This window comes from Octopus bimaculoides, chromosome 13, assembly GCF_001194135.2.
Source record: "Octopus bimaculoides isolate UCB-OBI-ISO-001 chromosome 13, ASM119413v2, whole genome shotgun sequence".
In the NCBI taxonomy this organism is placed as follows: Eukaryota; Metazoa; Mollusca; class Cephalopoda; order Octopoda; family Octopodidae; genus Octopus; species Octopus bimaculoides.
This window is the reverse complement of record NC_068993.1, coordinates 13,507,362-13,518,640: the sequence shown is the minus strand read 5'-3', so window position 1 is coordinate 13,518,640 and position 11,279 is coordinate 13,507,362.

Sequence of the window (11,279 nt, the reverse complement as noted above, 5' to 3'; positions counted from 1 at the left end):
TAACATGCGTTTTCTCCAATCCTTAAATTCTTAAATATATATATATATATATATATATATGTATATATATATATATATATTTCTTTATTGCCAACAAGGGGCTAAGCATAGAGGGGACAAACAAGGACAGACAAAAGGATTAAGTCTGTTACATCGACCTCAGTGCGTAACTGGTACTTATTTAATCGACCCCAAAAGGATGAATGGCAAAGTCGACTTCGGCGGAATTTGAACTCAGAACGTAATGGCAGACGAAATATCGCTAAACATTTTGCCCGGCGTGCTAACGATTCTGCCAGACAGACAGACAGAGATAAAGGGAGAGAGATAGACAGATAGATAGAGAAACACAGAGACACACAGAGATATAGAGAGACAGACATAGCGATAGAGAGACAGACAGAGCGATAGAGATACAGATAGAGCGATAGAGAGACGGATAGATGCAGATAGATAGACAGAGAGATAGATAGACAGAGAGAGAGAGATAGACAGAGAGTGAGGGGAAGAGTGAGCGTGGCACAGAGATAGAGACAGAGAGAGAGAGGCAGATAGATAGATAGATAGATAGATAGATAGATAGATAGATAGATAGATAGATAGATAGATATGATCTCGACCTCACGTCTATGCTAACCAAATCTGTCAACAAATCTTAGAGAAGAAATGTTTAGCGGCATTTCGTGTGTCTACGTTCTGAGTTCAAATTCCGCCTTTTATCCTTTCGGGAGTCGATAGATTAAGTACCAATTGCGTACTGGAGTCAATCTTCAGAGCGAGAGAGAGAGAGAGTGAGAGAGAGAGAGAGAGAGAGAGAGAGAGAGAGAGAGAGAGACATACATACAGACAGACAGACAGACACAGTTAGATAGAGAAAGAGTGAGACAGCTAGAGATATAGAGAGACAGAAAGAGCGATAGAGAGACAGATAGATAGACAGAATGAGGGGGAGAGTGAGAGAGGCAGAGAGATAGAGACAGAGAGAGACAGACAGATAGATGCATACATACATACATATGATCTCGACCTTACGTTTATGCTAACCAAATTTGCCAAGAAGTCACAGAGAAGAAAAATGTTTGTGTTGTGTGGTAGATTTTATCTGTGAATCTATTTAATACAATCACCGGGTCTTCTCTACTCGCATATATGGTAAAGTCTTCGTCGTTGCTTTTCTCAGTGTTGAAACACTTCAAACGTGTGTTAAACAAAGATTTTTTTCACTAAACATCATACATAAAATGTTAGTTGTTTCCGTGAAATTTATGTCAGAACTTTCTTAGGCAATACAAAGTTACAGTATTTTTCGTTATATCTGTCGTCATCAGTTTCCCCAGAATTAGAATCATTTTCATTTCGTCCATTCCAGTCTTGGCATTATTTTTCGAAAATTTGTTCAAATTTTCAGTTTGTTGTTGGGACTCCGTCGCTTACGACGTCGAGGGTTCCAGTTGATCCGATCGACGGAACTGCCTGCTCCTGAAATTAACGTGCAAGTGGCTGAGCACTCCACAGACACGTGTACCCTTAACGTAGTTCTCGGGGATATTCAGCGTGACACAGTGTGACAAGGCTGACCCTTTGAATTACAGGCACAACAGAAGCAGGAAGTAAGAATGGGAGAAAGTTGTGGTGAAAGAGTACATCAGGGTTCGCCACCATCCCCTGCCGGAGCCTCGTGGAACTTTAGGTGTTTTCGCTCAATAAACACTCACAACGCCCGTTCTGGGAATCGAAACTGCGATCCTATGACCATGAGTCCGCTGCCCTAACCACTGGGCCATTAGGCCTCCACTCAAATTTTCAGTAATAAGCCTCGATGGTGACTCCTTGGGTCATATTTAAATTTATTTATTGAATTTGTCACGTGGTCTGGCGGAAACCATTTGTTGTCGTTCTTGTTGCCGATTTTGCAACTGAACTAGACTCTCTGACAAGTTTTCCATAATTTTACGGATTTTTCGTAAAATATGTACAACAAGCATTTTTATTTCTCTCTGTCGAGTTTTTAATTTCTCCACGTGAAATATTTTTCAACGTCATCTGTTTGAATTGTTTCCTTTCTCGGGAAAATTCTTTTTCTCAACGTTGTCCGCGTGAATTGTATATATCTTCGTTCACTTGTATGTTATTGTCTGCACTGTAATATTCCTGTCGCTACGATTATGTTGTGGCGGTATTCCGCGTCTTATAGACCCAGAAGACAATGACTTTGAAACGTCTACCCTAACCGTAACTTGAGCTCGTATATATCATCTAACTGACACTACCTCCAACTGAGAACTCGTACAGCGACTCTACTACTACTGACGATTTCTTTATTCCTCGCAAGGACACACAAACATATGTGGGGACGAAAAAAGAAAACCGAATGTAAAAGGTGAATAATGAAATAGAAGGAAGGCGACTCGACCCCACATCAGAGTGACTTCATTTAAAACTTTTTAACAAATAATATAAAAGTCATTAAAGTCTGCCGTAAGTGGAAAAAAATTACTTGACTCTGTTTCCATACTAAGGTCCAAAATTTCTGTACCAAACATTTTTTATCAGACTGTTATTTTCCTCCTCACTCACCAGAACGCATCTGGAGTTCTCAGGTAAACACTGATCTTCCGTCACGTCTACCGATACAGGTGAGTTTATTTTCTTTTTTATTTCATTTCTCAGCTTTTATTTTCGCCTTCTTATACACTTTCGCGTAGCATATTTTGGGGGAGGGTTTGGGTAATTTCGGACACCTGGGTGTCTGTGCAAGTGTTTGTGTCAGGAAGGGTAGATTGAGGGTTACTGACTGCAGGGGTAGGGTGGGACAGTAAGGGATAGGGTGGGGCGTGCACATTTATTTACTTATTTCTGTTTTTTACTCTTTTTCTCTTTTTGGCTTGCATACTCCTTTCCTCTTGGTTTCCTTCTCCCGCTCCTCACGCACACATGACGTCGTAGGAGGTGGAGGTGTGATTTCCTCATTTGGTGTTCTTGTGTTGGTTGGAGGGTATTTTGCTTTTATGTTACACATTTGGCCACATTTAAAGCATTGGGGCGTCCTGCCCTCCACCATAACTCTCAGCGTTTCATCTTCTCCGACTAAGATGGTTTCCACCATTCTCTCCAAATATTCTGGGGCGTCCTGGATAACAATTTTCAGTCCCTGAAAAAAAGAACATAGATACTCACGTATACATGCGTCCATACATACATAAATATATACGTAGAAATGTGTGTGATTCAGTCGATTAAAATCACTCAAATTAGCTTCTAATGTTCAATCCGGCCCTTTGCACTCCAAGGTCAAATATTGGCGAGTTCAACTTGACTTGGTACGCTTTCAATGTCAGGAGAGGAAATACCACACCTGTACTTTGGTGATTTTTTTCCCTTTCTCACATTCGTTCTCCATAAAGATTGAGAACGAATGTAAGAAATTACTGTTGACAAAGACTAAGTCTCATGAGCTCCAATAGGTCTTACGAATTAAACTTAGGACGCAAATATATGTATATAGTGTGCATACATATGTACTAAGGTTTTCCTTCTACTATAAAGATGCCTATAATTTATGGTTACCTCAATCGCATCTATTCTATTTGATGGACAGATTTTTTAATTAATTTTTTTTTTAACTAAACACTTTGAAAGTACGGATACTGGAAGAATATATCACATAGAACAGGGTTTACTCTAAACGTTTTTGACACATTTTACCAGTATCCGTAGTTTGAAAGTGTTTAGTTTAAAAGAAATTAATTAAAAAATCTGTCCGTCGAATTGAATAGATCCCTTCAATCATATGTAAAATGCACACACCCATTCACATTTGGACGTCTGTTGACTATTAATGTTTTTCATCCTGAAATGTGTCCGAAACAAACAACACCCTCCGCACGAAGCAGTCTTCGTAGAGTTGCCGATTTAGTCACCGGGCCGATTACGAGACAAGTTTAGTGGTTTACACATTACCAGTTGTCCCTAGATTGACCTCCCTTTTGGCAGAACATAAGCTTTGTGACTTACGAGATATTTGGTAGAGGAACAAAGCAGATCAGATCTAGTCTGCACATAATTTGAAAAATACGTGGCTTCTTTTTCTCCTGTTTCTCCTCCTCGTAGTCTGGGTGGCAAAGAGTTGCTTAAAGACAATAAAGATATCCGCTTTGGTGGACCTCAGTTGGATGTCGACCACGAGACCATGTACAAATTTATTTTACACGGTATAATTTGTACATTTGCACGCATACATGATGCGTTTGATTAACTGTAATCTGTTGAACTTAATATAGTAAATATTTCCTTCGGACCAATTGATAAGTCGAAGCCGACTGGCTGAATTTGAACTCGGTCATCAACCGACGAAACTCAACGCTTTATTATCTGTTCCACACATACAGATCTAATAATAACATCACAATAGATCTTAAGATAACAACAGTAATGATCCTATCTGCTATAGACAAAAGACCTGACATTTGAAGGGAGGATAACAATCTATTACCGCTAACCCGAAACGCTGAAAGGCAAAGTCGGCCTCGTCAGGATTTGAACTCAGAACCAAAAGACGCGCGAAATGCTAGGTATTTTGTCCGGCGTGTAAACGTTTCTGCCTGCTGGCTGTTTAGTAATAATAATACTTCTGCCGATTAAAGTCACGTGGTCTGAAATTTCAAACGGGGAGGACAGTCGTGTACATCGAATCCATTTCTCGACTGAGCCTTATTCAAGCGACCACGGCAGGATGAAAGGATAAGTTTAACTCGACGGATTCAAACTCAGAACGTAAAGACGAACGAAATGCCGCCTGAATAATAATGATAATGAAGGTTTCAAATATTGATATAAGGTCAGGAATTTTAAGGAATTGGAGGTTTGTTTTTTTTGGGGTTTTTTATGATTACATATTCTAAGATCTAAGTTTGCATGTTTTCGAAATAACTCCCGATTGGATTTAAATAAAATTTCATATTACCTAATTAAGAGGATTAATAATTTTCGGTGATTAATTACCATTACTCGTGTTCATGAACAACCTGCAAGAAATAAATCAATTCTATAAATGCTTCCACAGCACAGCGTAGCAAACAAACTTGCTAATTGTTTATGCTACTAAACGAAAACCATTTCGTTCTTTTTCTTCTCTCTTTTATTCATTCTAAGTTATTTATATCATTTATAACTAAAACAAAATAGTCAAATCTATTTCTGCGCGTTGATTTACTTGTGCCTACATTTATGAATATTTGTATTATATGTGCCAAAACTGAATTGTTTCTCTATTGTCACCTTCCTTGAACTGTTCCTGCTGCTCTTTACATTCGAATGACATACTTGTTCTCTCGTCCCCTCCATAATTCTTTAGCATTTCTTTCCTTCCTCCCCTTCACATATCTGGCTTTTATGCAGCTTACAAAACCTCTCACTTTCTCTCTGACTTTCTTTCCCTCTCTCACCAACAACACCCGCTCAATCTCCCCATGTGAATTTTTTGGTCATACAGTTACCACCATTCCAAGTAACATTGCTAAAGTTTTCTTTTCACGCCTACCTACCCTTCTTTTCGTTTTCTTACTGTCAGACGAAAGGTAAGAACCAAATACTTAACCTCTACAAATCTCAAACTTATTACTTTCCCCCCTTGTTGTGAAATTCTCTATGGACAGATTATGACCAAGGCAGTTCACTACCCGTTTATTAGGATTCCATATGTTATCCTAATACAGCAATATGCGTTCACTTGTTTGCATAGTATTGACTAATACTCTAACTTTGGTACATGTCTTTCTAGGAGAGTAAATTTTTTTTCTATTTCTTCTCTTGGAAATACGAAAGGTCATGCAGTTATCGATTTCTTAAATGCCAGAGAAACAAGCACTTCAGGAATCGATCATTTTATATGACCATTAGATTTGAAAGAATTCTGCAATTCCACCATTGTAGATTCCAAAAAGAAAAAAAATACAAACAAATTGTACCTATAATGAATAGGAAATAAAGTGCTGTGATTGCAACGTTTATAAGAATTTGCAGACATTAAATTCTATCTTAGATATTAGTCCCACTGTTTATGGAGTTGTTGTTGTTCAGCCCGAGGTCAGTTCTAATCGAGGAGAACTATGTTTAGTCATGACCAATGTGTCTTCTTTATTCAGATATAATGTCCAATGCGTTCTTCTATTTTTAAGATGTACTGTGTGATGTTGCAGACAATTTCTATGCTGCTGCTAACAGAGGTCGAGCAAACACGTACAGACCCCCAACTTAGCTGAACTGCCGTTGAAATAAAATTATTAGATTTAAGTAGCCAATAACTGATAGTTATTGTTCACTTTCCAGTGGAATTATTAAATATTTTGATGGGTTTTAAACATCTAGATTTAAAAACAAAATGTTCGAAACCAAACGGATCAACGACTATTATCAGTTTAATTATTCACAATTAATTAAAGTTCTTAATCTCTATATTAGTATTGTGTACTTGACCGAAGACCATATATTCTGATTTGATTGTACTCTGTTCCTATTCCTGGTGATATAGCTTAATTCACTTTCTAGACACTTCTTTAATTGCAGTTAAACTTTAAAATGAACAGCATAAAAATATAAATAATTTCTATTCAAACCTGAAGTAATAAAGCATTGCAACAAGAGAAACGTTTCAATACTTTGAAATTAATCTAAATTGCAACAGGGCCAGTGTTTATCTTTTAGAAGTATCTGAATACTATTTGGAAATGATTGCTTGAGAAAATATTTTCCCCACACACTATGCTTTATGTGGCTATGAATAAAATATATATTGTAGAGTAATTATTTCATTAGTTAGGTAAATATAACAATATGTACATGACGGGTTTTTCTCACTTCACGAAGTAACCATTAAACGACTGTAAAGACGATGATAAATGTACGTCTGTAGAGGCTAAGTATTCAATCGTTCGTTCAACTGAACTAACTCCTCCTAAACTGACTATTCTCATGAGAAATCAGCGACAAACAATTGTGCCAAAACAATTTGCGCCAAAACAGCCCATTTTTAATTACTTACGCAATCCACTCAAATGGTTTTTACAAGGTTTCTGCATTCTAATTTTACTTAGAAGCAGCGCTGGATTAACTATTAAGCAAAACAAACACGTCCTTAAGGCATCAAGAGAAATGTGGGAAGCACCACAGAAATGGTAAATGGTTTACGGTACAAAAGAAATAGGTCTAAACTTGCTAAAATAATATTCGAATTGATTTATATGATCGGAAATATGATTTCGAAGAGTTCATGCTCTCACAGACAACGTGGCCGAAGTATGTGATTTATTCATGTGTGGCTGGATACTATTTACCAGTTACTTTAATACGTTGTTGAATGGCGTTTGCGTGTGGTGTTTATTTCTCGACAACTTTACAATGATTACACACAATTTATAGAATGAACCCAACGCTATGGTAGAAGTCATTTTGCTCGGGGAACTGCGCAGTGGGACTGGACCTGGAACTTGGTGTTTTGCAAAGCATGTTTCTTAACCACGCACACGCCTATATTTTACATTTTCCTTGTTTGTCATTTGACTTCGGCCATAATGGGGCACCGCGTTCAAGGCGGTGCCCCATTAGTCGAACAAATCGACCTAAGAACTCATTTTTTAAAGCGTAGTACTTATTCTATCGGTGTTTTTAGGCGAAACGCTAATTTACGGGGACGTAAACACGCCAACACCGATTGTCAAGCGGTGGTGGGCGACACAGACGTAAAAACTTACACCCACATATATGACGGGCTTATTTTAGTTTCCGTCTACCAAACCCACTCAAGGCTTTGGTCGACTCGAGGCTATTGAAGAAGACACTCGCCCAGGATGCCACGCAATGAGACTGAACCTGGAACCATGTGTTTGAGAAGCAAGCTTCTTACTACACTCTCAAGGTAGAATTCGAACCGAGAACACAATTTGGTATGAATAAAAGTTGCAGTCACTTTGTTGAACGCCATTGTTGTGTTTCTAAGCAAATATACTCCTTGAAATAATGTAAATAATGATATACTTATATATATGTATATATACATATATATATATATATATGTATATATATATGCCTGTGTGTACTCTATGTATAGAACTGTGAGTATGTATAGAGATACATTTACTTGTGTGTATACGCAACGCTATGATTATGTATATGAGAATGCGTAGATGCATGTAAGCGCATATATGAGTGTAGCATTTTGTTCGTCGTTAGAACGGAAATCACAACGAATAGAAGGAAAATATTTTCTATTTAGAAATACTTATATATTTTTTCCAGCTTCATCTCGTGAAGATAAAATATATCTACAATCTGAGAAAGAACAGTGGGGAAATAAGTGTCACTGAAGCAAAACAAATATTTTGTTAAAGCCTTCCTTTTGTTGACATTGACGAAATTACATTGATAAGAACAGATAAAGTCTTGTTGAAACATATTCTTCTGGCCAATGTAGCTTCCTAGCTTTATCTTCTGTTGTCTTAACATATTGAAAGCAATTTATGGTTTCTTAAATAAGAGAAAAGTAATCATATCATTTTCGGAATGATTTTTTTTTTTTTAAAAGCCTACTTCAGAAACTCAAATATAAATTTCCACGAGGAGTTAATAAGTTGGCTTATATATTTTATTGCAGAATGACGGGTTTTTCTGGTTAGTATTTCAATATAAATGTGACGAGAGAAAGAGAGGGAAAGAGAGACGAATTTAATATATTTGAAAATGGAAAGGAATAACGTAAATCTAGATTACGTTTATTGTGTACATAAAAGACATTCCACTCACTGCATTTTAAAATAATTTTGTTTTCCCCGCTTACATAATATCAATTCTCAAGTATAAGAAGTGAATATTAATTTCAGTTTAAAGCATGAAAGAAAAATATATTTATCAAACGAATGAAACTTCAACATATTGCAAAAGAAAATCATAGGGTTTATGCGTAGGTAACAAAAATTTATACCCCAAGTTTTATTTATTTATCTTTTTCTTTTTTTTTTTTTTTTTTTTTTTTCATTTAAGCTAATATTGATTTCAATTTCCCCATCTACAAAATATTTATGTTGATTTCATTCGGGCAATATTATTTAATATATTCCTACTTCAACTCACAATATATAAACTCTCACTTGTTTATTATATTCGATTCTAACATAAGACTGAAAACCATAAATTTTGGAACGAAGAACTAATCGATATAACCGAAGTCAGTTCTAGACTAGTGCATTATTTTGTCGATACTAGAAAGACGGAAAGAAAACTTGATTTCGTTGGAGTTTGGACCCAGGATATAATATACTGTTAAAATGTTACAAGCCATTTTGTCCGCCGCCGCTCCAGCTATTAACAAATCGGAACAGTCTTTCTTGCGTACTGTGAGACAAAAATTATATGCAAGTTGTTGGCACTCCGTCGCTTACGACGTCGAAGGTTCCAGTTGATCCAATCAACAGAACAGTCTGCTCGTGAAATTAACGTGCAAGTGGCTGACCACTCCACAGACACATGTACCCTTAACGTAGTTCTCGGGGATATTCAGCGTGACACAGTGTCACAAGGCTGACCCTTTGAATTACAGGCACAACAGAAAAAGGAAGAGTGAGAGAAAGTTGTGGTGGAAGAGTACAGCAGGGTTCGCCACCATCCCCTGCCGGAGCCCCATGGAGCTTTAGGTGTTTTCGCTCAATAAACACTCACAATTCCCGGTCTGGGAATCGAAACCGCGATCGTATGACCGCGAGTCCGCTGCCCTAACCGCTGGGCCATTGCGCCTCCACTATATGCAAATATATCAATCCCAAATACCACACACACACACACAACTCTCTGACTGGACTCTAAATTAGTTTCGTGGGTGTAGGATATGTCCATCTTACATGATGATCTGTCTCGCATCTGTTATTAAATGTGTAGCTCAAACTGATGTGCTGAACACTGTTTTCGAATCTGTTTTCGATTTCTCATAACCACTTGAATATTTTTCAATTCTCAATGGGTAGCTTTCAAATTTTCCACACAAATGTAGCTTTGCATGTTGATGACAAGGTTCGCATTCATTATGCATACGGGAGGCGGGGTGTTGAAAAGTTCCTAGCTTTAAGGGTGTCTTGAAAGGTTGGGTTGGAAGCCCAACCTTGCGAGATTTTTTCTTTTCTTTACAGGCCTTCGAAACACTGAATGACCGACGCAATAAGTATGTGAATCTGTGAGAGGGGAATATGATGAATAAAGTCATAACTGATCCACCTATGTTTAACGTTACCCAATCCAAGAACTTTGCAGCACCCCTCGTGTGTGTGTGTGTGTGTGTACAGCAGCTTGAACAAATACGTTATCTAAATTTAAATTGCAATTTTAAGATTATATAAAGCAATTTAATCAGAAATGTATTTACAGGATTGTTACCTACAATACTTGTTAAACAGTGGCTCACTCACCTTCTCTCTCTTTCTTCTTCATCTCTCTCTCTCTTTCTCTCTCTCTCTTTCTCTCTCTCTCTCTCTCTCTCTCTCTCTCTCTCTCTCTCTCTCTCTCTCTCTCTCTCTCTCTCTCTCTCTCTCTCACACACACACAACTTGTCGCGTTATAACGTAAAAAAATTGTAGGGAACCTCTCACACTGACACTGGCTTTTAGGAAACGGTGGACGGTTGACAAGGGACATACTACCAGTCTAATGCTGCACGTCAAAAAATCAAAAGATCCGTAGAAAAGTGGGGTCCGACTATATTAAGTTAGTATTGTTACTCAAAACGTATAAATTGCCTAGAAAGATTTCCACATGTCGTGCATGCATCCTCCAGTAAATCAATCACCTCGTTTCTTTTATCAAGATTAGGGGAGGTTGTTTCAGAAAATATATATTGTCATTAAAGGTGAAATACTTTGAAAATAAAACATATGTGCACCATAGTTCATATACTCCTTTCATGTCTCCAAATATATATATATATATATATTCCACATGTTTACTTTTACATTTTGCCTCCTAATAATTTATACCCTCAACTTTCTGTATTTCACCAAATGATGTACCACTTACTCCATTATCATTTCTTTACTACATGAATATCTATCGTTGAAACGAGGTAGACCACTTGACATTCAATTTTATTAAACTAAAAAATATATAACTTCTGTAAATGTCAATTTGATTGAGCAATAGTACCTTTTAGAGTTCCTGTGTATATATATATATATACACACACACACACACACACACACACACACACACACACACACACACACACACACACACACACACACACA